Here is an 18,483-nt window from a genome sequence, read left to right as displayed (position 1 = left end):
TCCTGACACACGGCAGAGATGGCCTTCAGTCCACTCAGAATAAAATTATGCAGTGGGCACGGAACAATTATGCAACAATATAATTATGTAGTGGGTGCAGAATGGGTCAAAATCACTTACGGCAGACAGAGCGCACAAGGGCAGTGGACAGAGAGCGCAGTAGACAGAAGGGAGTTACAACTATTTTTGGGAGTTGTCTCTGATACCATGTCAGGCCAGATAGTAACTCCTCAAAGCAAAATTGATTCATATATCATATTCCTTCAGGTTGGTCTTTATTATATACATGAGGGAGAAACTGTTCACTTCCTCTCCCAATGACTGTTCATATTACTTATTATTTATTTACATTATATTCAGCCAATCCTGATGATTATGTGTCAACAACTCTTATGCAGACTCAAGTATACTCCCAACAAACTCTTCATTGTGTAATTTATCAAAACAATTGATGCATTAAGCACCTCATCCTCATCCTATTTCTTGGTTGCATTCTTCTTGCAATCTCCTTCAGATCGTGGACTATCCAACTGGTTTTTCATAAATTTTAACATCATTTTATTGGAATGAGGTTTCCCACCTCCTTTTATAACATCTTCTAAGAGATGTTATTCTCGTTTATTATGTATGTTATTGTCTACAGGCATGTCCGTGTTTCTGAATTAGTTGTAGGGATTTCTCCTTTTTTCTCTCATAAAACAAACTCATTTCACCTTTTTTCATCTTTTGAGAAGAAACTTTTTTGTCATCTTCACCCTTCACAATGCCTCTATATGAGGTCTCTGCTTAATTATTTTTCTTCGGGTGTTCTTGGAGCATTTCTACCTTATCCTCTATCTTTTGAGAATTTTTCCCATTCTCATACCCTCCATAAGATAATGTTGCTTCATCCTCCTTTAGAAAAATATTATGGTTTTGTTATCCTCCATCCTCTTTTATGTTCATGACAAATTCAAATGATTTCTGATCATTTACATGGCCTACATTCATATACAATTTGTTAATTTTAAAAACATGGGGCCATATAGCCTCTTTTGTTGCTTTTAGCATAAATATTTCTCACTATGTATGTTCCTTCTCCCTCTAATTTCCTTTATGAGACAATGTTGCATCATCCTCTAGTAGGACATATTTTGAATCATGTCTTCCTCCAATGCTTTGGGAAAGAATTCCTTCATTCTCCGCTATTATTAGGATATTTATAGATGAATATCTTTCTTTGTCATCCCAGTGACATGTAACCATACAAAAAATATCAACATTAAAAACATGAGGCTTTATTTCGCCATTTGGCACCTTTTCCACCATATCTTCTATCAACAAATCCTTTAGTTGGTTTGTACCTTTCATGCAGTCCATGAGACTCTCAAACAATTTCTCCTCAACATATTCCTAATCCTCTCCTTCAAGGAGTGTTCCTTGCTCTGGTTCATAGTAGTGAACTAACTCCTCTCTATCCTCAGTTTATCTCAGTTCTCCATTTCTCAATAGAACATTCAATAGGTTCCTTAGCTTCATTCTCAGCTTCCTAGCATATAGGTTTCTAACAGGCCATTGGATCTTCTTTTTTAGATCCCATCCACACCTTTGGTATTCCTTCTCCCTCTCTTGCAACAATATGCTCATTACACTGAGTCTCTCTTCTAACTTAGCCACTTCTTCTTAGCTTATCCTTTTAACCCTGATGCCATCTACTTTCACATATTTCTCTATTTTCTTGTGGCTTTCATCATAACTTCACATGACCATTGGTGGTCATCTCCTTTTCTTTGAGCTTCTCCACTTTCACTATGAGTGACAAGCAACCCTCCATAAGATACCTCACCAAGCTCTATCCTCTGGCTTGGACTTTTTGTATCACAGGTTCACCTCCTCCAGAGTCTCTTGAGACTCTATTGTTCCTCTAGTTGTTGCACTCTACTCACCTCGTGAGAACTTCACTTTTTCTCTTCACATATTTTAAGGACTTTCCCTATCCTCGTCACTTTCCAACCTCAACTAGAATGCCTCTCTCTTTTTCTCTTTGAAACCTCTCAACTAAAAAGGTTCTTTGCCATGATATTAAGAACAATACATGTCCTCTTTTATAACTCACCTAGATGTAAGAAATGACATCATATGTTCACTACTACTACCTTTACAATTGTGACTTCTTAAACTTAAAACAAAAGTTAAAAACTAAATTACCTCTCAAGTTTCTTCCTTGCAGAGATTTCAAAATCTCAATTCTCCCTTCTTTTCTTCTTGATTGTTCATTATTATTCCCTAAAGAACATATTATCTTCTTTATCACTCTGATACTACTTGATGCAGTTGGATACTCTAGAAAATATCTAGTACTTCTTATTAGCCTTGAAGATATGTGGGGAAATTCCACATTATTTATGAAATACTATAGATCGGTTGTATTAACTATGGTTGGTAATATATGAAAATCAACAAATAAAACCCCTTTCTCTGCTTGCGTATAAGATTCACATGTAATAATTCACTTTACAATCCTTAGCTCCTCGATGTTTAAATCATAATACACACACCTTGCGTTTAAACCTCTATCAACAAGCTCGGCTCCGAAGGCACTTGGGCTTCACCTGACTTTCCAAAGAACTATCAACTTATGCTTAAACGCTCTGCTTAAAAAGCGCTTAATAAAACTCATGTTTACATCTGGAACCTGAGTGCCTTTTAGGTATTAATCACAAACGACATCACTCACTGTTCATATGGTGTCGATCACTATTCAGCAATCAGCGTAGTCAGTATATAATAAATATCATTCAACATAGTTATTGCTCATCTGTAGCTGAAGATGTCAATAAATTGCAACGTTTAGTAATGAAGGGAACAACTTCTGAGTGTGGATTATGTTCTCAGATATGGTGTCAGAGCTCAGGTGAGCTAATCTATGGGAGAGGCCTTGTGTGCTGGAGCGTGATCTTGCTGTTGTGAACTTTGAGTAGTTTCGAGCCTATTGGAGTTGGGTTGAGTTGTGTGTTGAAGCGTGGGCATAGCCTATAAAGAGAGTTGATTGTTTTGATGCGTGTTGGCTGATTGTGAAGAATAAGAACTTGAAAACATGTTGTTGTGTGACTGGTCGTGAATGACGTTGTGTGATAGCTGGTGAGTAACTTGTAATTGTTTTGTAGTTGTTCTATTCCAGACAGTGAGCATTGTCCCTTCTATGGTACTACGAGCACCCGATGTGAAAATTGTGGTAGTAATTCATTGGAGTGTGGTGGAGCACGGTGCCTTTCATCTTTTTTGCCATGGTGCCTTCCTTTTTTTAGTTTAAAATTTTGACGTTGTTATTAAAAAAAAATCGTTGTTGGAAGGAAACTCAATGTTTTAAATATTCACTTTTGTTTTAAGTGGTGAAAAGAATGAGCGATGAGAAAAAATAAAAAAGGGTGTGTTTGTTTTTTTAATGTGAAGATTATCATAAGGAGTAGTAAGGTTTTCAAGAATTTTTTTTCAAGTGGTGAAAGGTCTTAAAAAAAATGAGTGTTGGTGGAAATTTTTAGTAGTGAAAAGTAGTAAAGATTTTTATGGTGTATATGTGGTGAAAGTCTTTGGATATTTGGTGAATTTGGGTGCATTTGGCTTTAGATTTGGTGCATTTGATTGCATTTTCTGATTAGAGAAAGATTTTTTTTTGTCATCATGTCAAATTTGTTGGCTAATACTTATCTGAATGAATCCACAAAACTTGATGGAGGAAATTATGTGAATTGGAAATTCAAGTTGTTGACTCTTTTAGAAGGTTATAATTTGTGGTCCATTGTGAGTGGGGATGAGCCCAAACCCATTTTTGCAGCTTCTATTCCAGATTGGGAGAAATGAGAGACAAAAGAAAAGAGGTTGTTGTGTATGTCCATAAAGGACAACATTATTCTTCACATCAGAGATTGCAAGACATCAAAGGAAACATGGGATATGGTGAAGGGTTTGTATGAAACAACAAATACAAACAGGATCTTGTTTTTGAAGACTAAGATTTTATCTCTAAAAATGGAATCAAATGAAAATATAAGGAATTTCATATCTCATGTCAAAAATTTAAGTGATAAGTTAGGAGATATTGGTGAAATGTGTCTAGTACTGACTTAGTCATCATCACATTAAATGGATTAGTGCAATATTATCAATTTTTTGTTTCAAGTCTTTCAGCTAGAGAGAAGCCCCCCACATTTGATGAATTGACAGGAATTTGTCTACAAGAGGAGGAGAGGATGAAGAGCTTTAATTTGGGCTCTAGTAGTTCATATTTAGCATTGGTAACCAAGGGAAAACATCCATACAGAGGCAAGCCATGGGACAAGAACATAGGAGGCAAGTTTCAAGCAAAATAGAAAGGTATGACACAATATAAATTTCCAATCCATGATAAGAGAAATGATGACTGTTATTATGGTGGAAAACCTGGGAATCATTCCAAAGATTGCTATAAAAGGAAATATAATGAGTCTAGGCAAAGAAATAGAAGGCATAATGGAAATTTTGTGGACAAAGACACCTCAACCAGTGATGGATTTGAAAATCTTAAATTGTTTGTTTCTGATGCTGCATTGTCTGTGGAAATTGATGATGTGAATGCTTGGTTCATTGATTCTAGTGCATCACTCCATATATCTTGTAATAAGGAATGGTTTGACGAATATTATGAAAACATTTATGGAACATATGTTTATCTAGGAGATAACATATCACTTAAAGTTCAAGGTTATGGAGTAATAGGTGTTAATTTTCCTAATGGACAAGAGAGACAAATCCATAATGTGATGCATGTTCTGGTATCAAAAAGAATTTAATTTATCTTTCTACTATTGCTGACCAAGATTTGAAGGTGGAATTTGTTAAATCACATTGTGTAGTGAAAGACAGTCAAGATCACTACAATGTTATTGCCACAGGTACCAGAGTTGGAGGCTTGTATAAGTTCGATGTGACCAAGAAAATTCATCAAGCGTTGGCATCTACAACAATATCAACAATAGAGTTATGGCATCAAAGGTATGGACATCTAAATCACAATGATCTAATCCTACTTCAAAAGAACACCATGGTTGAAGGTCTTCCTATCTTGAAGAATGATCATGTTGAATGTGAAGCATGTGTACTTGGCAAGAAACATAGGGAGGAATTTCCTATACATAAAGAAAAAAGGCAGAGGGAAATACTTGAATTAATTCATACTGATGTATGTGGACCTGTGAAAACTAGATCTATTGGTGGATCATGGTATTTTCTTATTTTTGTGGATGACAGGTCTAGGTATACATGGGTTTATTTCGTAAGAAAGAAGAGTGATGTTTTTGAGTACTTTAAAGAGTTTAAGAGTATGGTGGAAAAACAAATTGGTAATTGCATCAAAATGTTGAGATCTGATCAGGGGGGAGAATATAAATCAAGAGAATTTAATCAATATTGCAAAAGTAATGGTATTCTACAACAATTTACAGTGCCACATACACCTCAACAAAATGGAGTTGCCGAGAGGAAAAACAGAACACTAGTTGAATGTGCACGTAGTATGCTTCAAGGTAAAAATGTTTCTAATGGTTTTTGGGTTGAAGCCATTAATATTGTTGTTTATTTGAAAAATAGGAGTCCAACCAAAAGTTTAGAGCTTAAAACACTTTTTGAAGCATTTTATGGGTACAAACCAAAAGTGAGTGATTTAAGAGTTTTTGGTTGCAAGGCATTTGCTCATATTCCAAAAGATGAAAGAAGAAAACTTGATGCAAAGTCAATTAAGTGCATATTTATTGGTTATTGTGATGATCAGAAAGCATACAAGTTGTTCGATCGCAGTACTCATTCACTTCTTGCAAGTAGGGATGTGGTGCTTCATGAGAATGCAAATGAAGTTGATAAAATGAACAATAATGGTGTATGGCATGATATTGATGATTATGTCAAATTAGATACAAGCATTGAACAGGAACATGTACAGACACAAGAACGGGTACAAGTTCAAGAGCAAGGAGAATCAAGCAGTCATGAAACTCCAAGAAGAGGAGATGAGACTCCGCAAAGCAAAAAGAAAGATGAAAGCAGTAAAACTCCAAGAAGGTCATCACATCAAAGTCAGGTACTTGTAAGGTATAAATGCATTCATGTCTCTTTTTATGAATTTTTTAGAACCTTCAATATATGAGGAAACTAAAGAATATGAAGAATGGAGAGATGCAACGAATGAAGGATATAATTCTATAATGAAGAATGACACATGGGAATTCAAAGAATTGCCTAAAAACAAAGTTCCCATAGGATGAAAATGGCTTTATAAATCAAAGTTTAATGCTGATGGAACTATTGATAAGCATAAAGCTGGATTGGTTGCAAAAGGATATTCACAAAAGGAGGGAATTGATTATGAAGATACTTTTGAACCTGTAGCTAAGTTGAACACAATTAGAATTCATGATTGCATTAGCTACAAAATATAATTGGAAATGCATCAGTTAGATGTCAAATCTGCATATTTGAATGGTGAGTTAAAAGAAGAAGTTTATTTGGTTCAGCCTGAAGGGTTTGTAAAACAGGGATAGGAGAATCTGGTTTGTAGGTTAAAGAAAGCTTTATATGGTTTGAAACAAGCACCAAGATCTTGGTATGTGAAAATTGATTCTTTCTTTTATGAGAAAGGTTTTATGAGAAGAAAAAATGATCCTAACTTGTACATCAAGGAAGATGAAGGTGGGAAAGTTGCTTTAATATATGTATATGTTGATGATCTTATCATAACAGGAAATGCATGCAAGTTGATTGAAGAAATTAAAATTCAGTTGTCACATGTATTTGAGATGAAGGATCTTGGTGAATTGCATTATTGTTTAGGTCTTGAAGTTTGGAGGGAATCTGGTAAGACACTAATCACATAAAGGAAATATACAAGGGAAATCATTGAATGGTTCAATATGATTGAATGTAAGGCAATATCTGCTCATTTAGAACAAAATTTCAAATTTTGTAGTGATGATGGAACCAAAGAGGTGAATGGAACCTTGTATCGTCAATTCGTGGGAAGTCTGAACTATCTCACCACTACCAGGCCGGATATAGCATATTCTATCAGCATACTTAGTCAGTGCATGCCTAAGCCTTGTGAAAGCCACTGGAAAGCAGCAAAGAAAGTGATCCAGGTGGATATTGGTGGCCACCTGCCAAGTCCACCTGGACCCCCACCATTGTCTTTCTCAGCATTTTCAGTTTCCTTAATTGTAGCACAACTTACTATTTTTAGCAGTTTTTCGGGTCCTGAACTTCCGGAGCCGTTTTGAGGCCCTAAACGACGTTTTTTGGGAAATCTGGGGGCAACATGGGTCCATGGACCGATGTTGCCCTTCCCAAAGTGGTAGTGCTCGGATAGATCTTTCTAACGAGCTATTGTACGCGTCAAACGGAGATCGTATGCCAAAGTTACGACCCCGGGAAGTTGATGTACCAATTTACCCAAATGGGGCCCATAGTTTGGCGTTTCATCTCCTAGGGTTAGGTTTTGGAATGTTAAGGGTTGTCCATTGTTTCTCAACAATAAATAGGCCTTCGAGCCTCATTGTAACACAGTTCAAAGGCATGTAGCCATCACATCTCTTCTCAGAGATAAGCTACCATCGCCCTAGCTAGTTTATTGCCATTTCTGTTTGTAAGCATATTTCAGTATTTTCCATTAATGAAATGAGGTATTATTTCCACTGCATCTTTGTGTATATGGTTATCTCTGTAATTTGTTGCGTTCCTGTTTAAATCCGGATCAGTGGTATCAGAGCGGTCTGCTTTTTCTCTGTTTTTCTTTGCATGTCCCCAACAAGGTCGGGATATAAGGAGTTAGGGCTTGAACTGGTTGAACCTTTGCAAGACCAGCCTCGCAAATCCCGACGGCCTCCCATGGCGGACGAGAAGAAAGACGAGGGGGCAGGAGATCCCATCAAAATCTTGCTCGAAGAAGCGCTCGAGCGACAACGGAACGCGATGATGGACAGCTTTGCGCAGATCCTTCAGCGGCTACCCAGAAGCGGCACATCGACTTCCAGTAGCTCCTCTGGAAACGCCACACCCTTTAAGGTACAAGTTAATTTTGAAATCCCCATATTCGAGGGTCAGATAGACGCCGATGCCGTAGATAAATGGTTAAATCTGCTAGAGGGTTATTTTTCTGTTCATGAATTTTCGAGTCGGGAAAAGATTGTTTTTGCTCTTCTCAAAGCAGCCCCCCACGTCAAGGACTGGTGGGAAACCTACTGCGAGCAGAAGGATGAAAGTACTGGCTCACTATTTTCAGCCGCACCCACCTGGGATTCGTTCCGGGATGCCATCAAGGAGCAGTACTACCCTGTCGGAAGCTATGAGGATGAATACATAAAGTGGACCACACTGCAGCAGGGAAGGGACCAAGACGTGCCGGAGTTCACCAATCTTTTCCATACCCTTCGCACAAAGTTGGGTATCAAGGATTCGGAGCAACATTTGATACTCAAATACCGTGGCTGCCTGCACAAGTACATCCAGGAAGAAATACAGTTCTTAAACATCCCCTCGCTCGGCGCAGCATACCGGTATGCCGTCAAGGTCGAGCAGAAGTTTAAACAAAAGAAGCGAGACTTTGGATCTGCGAATCCAAAGCAGGGGAAAGGTGCCCCTAAACCACAGAACAAAGGACAAAGCCAAGGCGGGACAGCCCAAGACAACCAGCCGAAGCTGCAAGCAAAGAGCAACACCGCAAAGCCGAGAAAGGACACTGGAAAATTGTGCGAGTTCCATAAGAGCTCCACTCACAACACAAGTGAGTGTCGGGCCAAGCAGTCACTGGTGGCTGAGCTAAAGGTTTCAGAATCAGATGCATGTTCCGACTCTGAGTCAGAACCCGATAAGGGGTATGAAAAAGGGAAGCAGATCATTGATGCGGATCCCAGCGCCACTGTTGCTACCGCAAAGATCCAGAAAAATGAACCCGAAGATCCAGAGGAGGAGGAGCGTCTCTTCCACTCCCAGATGTGGGTAAAGGGCTCCCCGATACAGTTCATTGTTGATAGCGGGAGTCAAAAGAAACTCATTTCGGCAGAGGTCGTGAAGCGGTTGGGCTTACCGACCACAGCACATCCACAACCATACACCATTGGGTGGCTTCACCAAGGGCGAGATCTTCGCGTGAGCCAGCAGTGTCGCCTTCCATACAACATCAAGCCCTTCACGGATGAGGTATTGTGTGACATTGCTCCCCTTGAAGTTTGTGATGTATTACTAGGACAACCATACTTGTGGAAGCGACATGCTGTGTATGAATCAAGGCCCCGTGCTGTTATTATTACATTGGGAAATAAGTTGTTCAGGATACCAGAGGTAGCACCACCTGCCGCCATCTCTTTGATTACTGCAAAACAATGCAGTAAGATCATTTCCAAAACCAGGAAATTTGTTTTCCTGATGATACGCCCTCAAGGGAAGAAGAAGACAGTGGCCGCGGCCTCCAAACGGGGTTCCTCTGCACGGCAGCTATAGATGGACAAGATTGTGGAGGAGTACGAAGACATCTTCACCTCCCCGGCAGGGGTTCCTCTACACTGTCAAGTCAAGCACTCCATCGATCTGACCCCAGGTGTGCCGCTACCCAATGGACCAATTTATCGGCGCTCCGTTCTGGAGAACAATGAAATCAAGAGACAGATTCAAGAGCTCCTGCAGAAAGGTCACATCCGTCCGAGTTCTTCGCCCTGTGGGAGCCCGATAGTGTTGGTACAGAAGAAGGATGGGACGTGGAGACTCTGTATTGACTATCGGGCGCTGAACAAGATCACTGTCCGTAATAGGTACCCGATCCCGCGGATTGATGACCTCCTAGACCAACTAAAGGGGGCGAAATATTTCAGCAAGATCGATCTGAAGTTAGGATATCACCAGGTACCAATTGAACCCTCAGATGTGTGGAAGACTGCCTTCAAATCCAAGGAGGGCCTCTTCGAATGGTTGGTCATGCCTTTCGGATTGACGAATGCTCCTGCAACCTTTATGAGGCTAATGGATGACATCTTGCGGCCATTCACCAACGCCTTTGTAGTAGTATACTTGGATGACATTTTGATCTTCAGCCAGAGTTGGGAAGAGCACCTCCACCACATCCGACAGGTTCTCCAAACACTGCGGCAACACAAGCTATGTGCCAATTTGGAGAAATGCACTTTTGGCATGACCGAGGTTCAGTATTTGGGATACATCATTGATGAACAGGGGGTGCATGTCGATCCAGCCAAGGTCCAAGTCATTCGGGATTGGCCCTCTCCAACCACTCTAACAGAGCTCCGCAGCTTTCTAGGTCTTGCCAACTTCTACCGCAGGTTTGTGTTGGGATTTTCTCATATTTCTTGGCCCTTGAGTCAAGTCACCAAGGGCGGGGCGAAAGCAAAATTCTTTTGGTCTGAATCTCAACAGAAGTCATTCAGGGAGTTGAAGGATCGCCTCTGCACGGCACCAGTGCTCGCGTTACCAGATTTACAACAACCATTTGAGGTCGAGACAGATGCCTCTGACTATGCTATTGGGGCAGTCCTTACTCAACATGGACATCCAGTGGCATATCACAGTGAAACACTTTCAGACACAGTCCGGAAGTACCCCACTTATGATAAAGAGATGTATTCCATTGTACAGGCCTGCCGACAATGGAAGCAATACATTTTGGGGAAGGAAACGGTCATCCACACAGACCACCGACCTCTGCAGTTCATACAGACCCAAGGGAAATTTCAGAATGATCGCCATCAGAAGTGGTCTACATACCTGCAACAGTTTCACTTGAATATCAAGTATAAAAAGGGCAGCACCAATAATGTTGCAGATTTCCTCAGTCGACCACCGATCATGGCGCTAACCACCGTGCTCAACTCTTGCGGGCACGAGACTTCTGATTGGCCACTTCTCTACAAAAGCGACCCAGAATTCGGCCACACATACTAGACACTCTTGGAGGGTCGGCAAGTTGCAGATTTTCACCTCCAGGATGCCCTATTATGCCACCTCGGTCACCTCTGTGTTCCTTCAAGCGAGCGTGCCAAGATGATTTGGGAAGCACACTACAGTCGGGCTGTTGGGCATTTCGGGGTCGAGAAAACAGTGGCAGTACTGCAAAACTATTTCTATTGGCCGAATCTTCGACAAGATGTTGGGAAGTACATCCGATCATGTACTGCCTGTGCCATTGCCAAACCGACCATTAAGAAGCAAGGCCTCTATACCCCGTTGCCTACCCCTAGTCGACCTTGGGAATCCATCTCCATGGATTACATGTCAGGCCTTCCTTCCACTAAGCATGGAAATGACTGTGTTTTTGTGGTCGTCGACAGGTTCTCAAAGATGGCCATTATGATGGCCTGCAAGAAGAATATCACAGCAGAAGCCACTGCTAAACTCTTCTTTGAACGAGTGTGGGTGCACTTTGGGATCCCACAGTCTATCATCTCAGATCGGGACAGTCGGTTTCTCAACACCTTTTGGTCCAGTCTCTGGTCAATGCTGGACACCAAACTCACGAAGTCCACAGCCTTCCATCCTCAAACTGATGGCCAGACGGAGGTTGTCAATAGGATGATTGTGCACATTCTGCGCATGTATAACTCAAAGCATCCACGCACATGGGACGAGAGCCTCCCCTACGTTCAGCACAGCTACAACCGAGCTCTTCACAGCTCCACTGGCCATAGCCCTTTTCAGGTGGGTTTGGGATTCCAGCCACTATGCCCCATTGATGTGGCCATGCCACTTGCAGCTACTCACATGAATTCAGCTCATGTCCAGTCCGAAACAGATAAGGCCACCAGCTTCATTGAGCGAATCCAACATATTCGCCAGCAGGTCCATGACATTCTTGAGAAATCAAATGCCAAGTACAAGCAGCGACATGATCAACATCGGGTGCCACACAAGTTTCAGGTGGGCGACAAAGTCTGGTTGCATTTGCAAAAGGAACGCCTTACTGGAGCCTATCGGAAATTGAGACCACTCCGATATGGTCCTTACACCATTACTAAGGCTATGGGAGACAATGCATTTGAGCTCAACATTCCCCCATTCCTTGGCCTCCACCCAGTATTTAATGTGGACCGCCTTCGGCCATACTTTCCACCATTGCTAGACACATCCGACATTGCAGAACATCTCAAACCCACAGAATTAAATCCAGATTGCATGGAACAAGCTGCAACTGATCGGATCATGGACACACAGATCAAGAACACTCGCCAACAGAATATCCAACTGTATCGAGTTGTCAAAGCGGGCCAACTCCTTCAGCAGGGCAAGTGGCTCACCAGGGAACAAGTTCAGCAGAAGTTTCCTCATCTCATGGAGGAGCTCAACGCAATGGGGACCATTGCTTCCTAAGGGGGGAGGAATGATCCAGGTGGATATTGGTGGCCACCTGCCAAGTCCACCTGGACCCCCACCATTGTCTTTCTCAGCATTTTCAGTTTCCTTAATTGTAGCACAACTTACTATTTTTAGCAGTTTTTCGGGTCCTGAACTTCCGGAGCCATTTTGAGGCCCTAAACGACGTTTTTTTGGGAAATCTGGGGGCAACATGGGTCCATGGACCATGTTGCTCTTTCCCAAAGTGGTAGTGCTCGGATAGATCTTTCTAACGAGCTATTGTACGCGTCAAACAGAGATCGTATGCCAAAGTTACGACCCCGGGAAGTTGATGTACCAATTTACCCAAACGGGGCCCACAGTTTGGCGTTTCATCTCCTAGGGTTAGGTTTTGGAATGTTAAGGGTTGTCCATTGTTTCTCAACAATAAATAGGCCTTCGAGCCTCATTGTAACACAGTTCAGAGGCATGTAGCCATCACATCTCTTCTCAGAGATAAGCTACCATCGCCCTAGCTAGTTTATTGCCATTTCTGTTTGTAAGCATATTTCAGTATTTTCCATTAATGAAATGAGGTATTATTTCCGCTGCATCTTTGTGTATATGGTTATCTCTGTAATTTGTTGCGTTCCTGTTTAAATCCGGATCAGAAAGTCCTTCGATATCTAGAAGGAACACTTAATTTTGGTATTATGTATACTAATGAATTTGATGTTGAGTTGGCAGGTTATTCTGATTCTGACTGGGCTGGAAATTTAGATGATAGGAAATCTACTAGTCGATACATGTTCAATATCAGTTCAGAACCAATATCATGGAGCAGGAAACAACCAACTATTTCCTTGTCATCCACTAAAGCTGAGTATAAAGAATTATGCAATGCTACTTGTGAAGAAATATGGCTTATAAGGATACTTGAAGATGTTGGAGAAACACAACAAGCACCTACAGTAATCAGATGTGACAATCAAAGCACTATCAAATTGGCAAACAATCCTATATATCATGCAAGGAAAAAACACATTGACACACAACATCATTTTGCAAAAGAAAAAGTGCAATCAAAATAAATTGACTTATCATATTGTAATACAAATGGAAATGTGGCTGACATATTCACCAAGCCTCTTGGAAATGCTAAATTTGAAATGTGTAGAAGACTTAAGTTGTGCGTTGTAGAAAATCCAAATTTTGTTGTAAGCCTAGCTAAGACATAGACTAGCAGGCAAGTTAACATGTAGATCGTGATTAAGGGGAGATGTCAGTTATTAATCATGAACGACATCGCTCACTGTTCAGACAACGTCGATCACTATTCAACAGTCAGCGTAGTCAGTAGATAATAAATATCATTCGGCGTAGTTATTTCACATCTGTAGCTGAAGATGTCTATAAATTTCAATGTTTCGTAATGAAAGGAACAAGTTCTGAGTGTGGATTCTATTATATGATATGCTTCTATACTTTACCATGGCCTGGATATGTTTCAAGCAACTTGGTCATCCGAGATTGGGATTAGTATGAATCTACTACTCTTCTTTGTACCTAGATGTAATATGGCTTGCATATACTTTGTACCTAGAGGGTCACGACCTGGATGTCATGCACAAAAAAATTTAGTGCTCAGATGCCCTAATTTCATAAGTCATGTGCAACCAAACTATTAACGAAATTAGTGTTACCTCCCTCACATTTGAGGTGCACAAGGTGGTCCTTTTGGATGCATCTAGCATCTAGGAGACTTAATGAGTGACAAAACCATTGAGGGGCCAGAACCCTCCAAGTCTAGATATCTTCTCGATTTGGGAATATTTTGGGCCTTTGTATCTAGATATGTTATGAATGTTGGATCCACATAAGTATAAGTTTTGGGCTCTCTCGTCCTTAAGTTATTATGAATCTTGAATTTCTCAAGCCGAACCATGAAGTGCATTGGTCTAATGATCGCTAGAACTCCACTCAATATTCGAATAAGTCCTCTGACCCTTCAACTGAGGAACTTGACTTTCTCAGATAACTCTATGTATTCTCATCCAATTATAGGAAAATGCGTACACAGTAAATTCCCACCTCCCTTTAACATATGGTATCATTCCATACTAAGCAGAGGTATTAAACATAGGAATTAACTGAAAAATTAGGTTCTAATAATGCATAAAGTTATATTTACAGAGGATTGGTACAACTTTTTTTTTCACTATTGAGCTCTCATGCTCCTCCTTGAACTATTTTGGCTCCACTCTTGAGGCTCCTTCTCAATTACATGATCTCTATTTGGCCTGGTAATTGTACATACATATAAACTTTTCTATTAACTAGAAAATATCTTAACAAAATAAAGGCTATTTGGACATCTGTCCCAACACTTCAACTTTAAAATTGTTAATTTTACAAAGTTCATTTGGCCCAAAACATACCCAATAGTCTCAGATTTTGGCCCAAAGACACATGTATTTACATTTAAAACTTCTATATTCCTAATTTATACAAATTACATTTAAGAGAGAATAAAATTCCTTATAGAAATTTCTTGACCCCCTTGAGATCTAGAAAAAAAAATAAGTTACCTAAGATTTATGCTCATATATCTGGATGATCACTAATTGAGTTCCCTTGGTGGGCTTATATATGTATAGTCTTTTTAATTTAAAATGTATACGTCAACTCCAAATTGAATATGGAAGAAATTTCGTATAGACTTGATTGATTGATTAACTAGTAAAATTATAATTAAAATCACTTTGAAATTTAATTAAAATCACTTTGAAATTTATCTAGAAATTTATTAAAAATCATATAAACTCATGTGCACTTTGATTGTTATTAGAAATGTTAATACTCTTCAAAAAAAACTCAACAATACACACTAGAAGAGATAATTCAACTTATTTGATTTAGCATTTTAATTTAGAAATTAATAAAAAATGTGAGGAATTACTAAAAATAACCGAGTTTGTTTTTTAATTATTATATGTAATTATTAATTACATATTTTATATTTTTTTTGCGCACATTAAAAAATTCAACCATTTATTAGAAATGTTAATACACCTCCAAAAAAATCAACAATACACACGAGAAGAGATAATTCAGATGATTTGATTTAGCATTTTAATTTAGAAATTAATAAAAAATGCGAGGAATTACTGAAAAGAACCGAATTTTTTATTAATTATTATTTGTAATTATTAATTACCTATTTTATATTTTTTTACACACACTAAAAAAGTCAACCATTTCTTGATAATTATAAAAATTAAGCCCAGAAAGTACACATTAGGAGAGCTAATTCAACTTCTTTGGTTGGGCATTTAAATGGATAAACTAAGGAATGAAGTTTATTTTTTTAATTATTATGTGTAATTATTAATTACTCATTTTATATTTTATTGGTTAGGTTTATGTACTATATATAAAATTATTGAAAATTTATTATTTTATATGTATAGATATATATAATTTTTTTATGGTTTCTATATTCTGCCATGGCAATATCTTGGTTCCATTGGCTAAATATTTACCTATAATGTGTAGGTAATGGTGATATTCATTATATTTCTTAATGTTTTATTTAATTTTTTATATGTTGATTGGTTGATGATAATTACAAGGCTATTGCTTAGTTTATCATTAAGGGTAGATTTCTCTTTTGTTAATTCTCTATTTTTTTGTGTGTTTGTTGATTTTGTGTGTTTGTTTTCTTTTTGTTATTTTTAAGCCTTATTCTAGAGTTCAATTGAAGCAATAGAAGATGTATCTCAACATATGGAAAGTTGGTCTTTCCCACTCTAACTATCACTTTTGAGTTTGATTTTATGATCCAAAATGGATTTGAACAAATGAATGTTTGCAAGAATCAATATCTACAAGTGTATTAATTAAATGTTAGAATTATAAAATACCATGTACATGTAAAAAGGGAAAAAAAATTAAATAAAACAATGAGAGGGAAAAAGGAATTAAATAAAATAGAAAAATGAAAATAATAGAGGAAGTAAGAGAGAGACAAATGGGAACTAAAAGGCCAGTCACTCGGTCTCTTTATTAAAAAAAATGGATGACACTTGATGAAGGTTGAGAGACACTAACACACTAATCTCCCTTTTCTAGGTTGCTTGATTATTTTTTTCGCATTCTATAGGTTTGGTGGTTGGGGAGGTTGTGCACATGACTTGAAAAATATAATTCCTATTTGCCTTTGGTGTGCTCATCAATTCTAGAATGAGTCTGTTCCTATTAGTTAGGAGTTTGTTGAGATTTTGTCAGTTGAGAGATTCTCTCCAAGTAGTAAGCTTCCTAAATTGGTGTTTCTTGTATTTATATTTTATTATTATTTGATGTGAATAATAGAATTTTGTGTGCCTTATAAAATTTTAAATTTAACATATTCAAAGATTGAACACTTTTTACCATGTAAAATTTTAAATTCAACATATTCAAATATTCAACACTTTTTACCATGTTGATAAAGTTAGAGATATCTAATTGTGTTACGAGAGAGAGATTTTGTTTTAATATTAACAATGTTTCTTGTATTTATATTGTATTATTAGTTGATGTGAATAATATAATTTTGTGTGCTTTATAAAATTTAAATTCAATATATTTAAATATTGAACACTTTTTACCATGTGGATAAAGTTAAAGATCTCTAATTATGTTAAGAGAGAAGAGATTTTGTTTTAATATTTACAATACAATTATTATTTATTTATGAATAAGTCAATCTCATATATCTTACTCGAATTGTGTTTATCTTCTTAAACTACATATTTGTTTAGTTTGTGTAGCATGTTACAGTCCATATAATATGACCAAACAAAAGATCTTAATCCCCTATAGACTTACTTTCATTATTCATTATCTTCATTATTCTTTATCTTAAAATTTATTTTCTTATTTGAAATATCTCATTTTTATTTAATATTATTCATTATCTTCATTATTCTTTATCTTAAAATTTATTTTCTTATTTGAAATATCTCATTATTATTTATTAATTATTAGTTATTGATATAATTTTTAATATACACATAATATATTTATATTTATTTTATATGGATACAAAATATCTACGTAAACTATAAAATACATATCTTACCAAATTAATATATATATATATATATATATAATACGAATACTATAACTTAGAAGTAATTCCCTTTAAATGCTCACATACCTTGCTAGCATCTTTGAGAGTACTTGTCGTCCCCAACTCAATACTCCTCATTGCGACGAGGTCTTTAAAATTTCTTCACCGTAGACTTCAACTCAGTGGTTACTGGTATAAATGTGTGTGTTATTTTTAAAACTTGTAAGTTAAACTACAATCGTTAACTTATTATGAGATCAATTATGAGATCCACGGTGTTACGACTCCTCATTGCAATGACGTTTTCAAAATTTCATCAATGGAGACTTCAACTCGGTGGTTTCTAGCATAAATGTGTGTGTCATTTTTAAAACTTGTGAGTTAAACTACTATCGTTAACTCATTATGAGATCCATGTCCCTACATGGGACAAAGTAGAAGGTTCTGTAAAACCCATTGCTTCTTTTACGAATATTGATTTCTAGCCAAACTATTAAATAGATTAGGGGTAAAACAATGTGAAAGTTGATATTCCCATTTCGTTGTTAGAAATAATAATCCCAATTACTGTCTTAAAAATACTGATAAATACTATGTTTGCTAAATTAACTATTGTAGGGTTGTGATGTTGTTTACAGGTGAAAGGAATGACATTAGAGCAGAAGTACAACGCTGACTATTCCGTAACACAACAAAGAGTGTAAGGTATTTAATAAATTTTGGTAAATAGATATAGGCAAACATTTACTCCGACTGTGGCCCACACTCTACAACACTTGTAAGATCAACAAACCAATTACTATGTATAATCGCCTATTTTGTGTACTATTATTTTTTGTGTCATGTATTAATGTCAAATTTGTATGTTGGGATAAATATGGATGTAAAATTCATTTGTAATGTTGGGCAAGTTAGAGAGAACCAGAGAGGGTAAAACTCTATGAGGTAGTGAGAAGAAAATCGTGGTAGTGTTAGGGAGTTTTACAGACATTTACTCCGCAACCCCAGTGAGGGCAAGTTAGAGAGAGCGA

Source organism: Pinus tabuliformis, chromosome 1_2 (assembly GCF_031772625.1).
Source record: "Pinus tabuliformis cultivar Carrire ecotype Pingquan chromosome 1_2, CPIR1, whole genome shotgun sequence".
NCBI classification, from domain to species: domain Eukaryota; kingdom Viridiplantae; phylum Streptophyta; class Pinopsida; order Pinales; family Pinaceae; genus Pinus; species Pinus tabuliformis.
The sequence above is the reverse complement of the archived record's forward strand: the minus strand, read 5'-3'. Positions refer to the sequence as shown.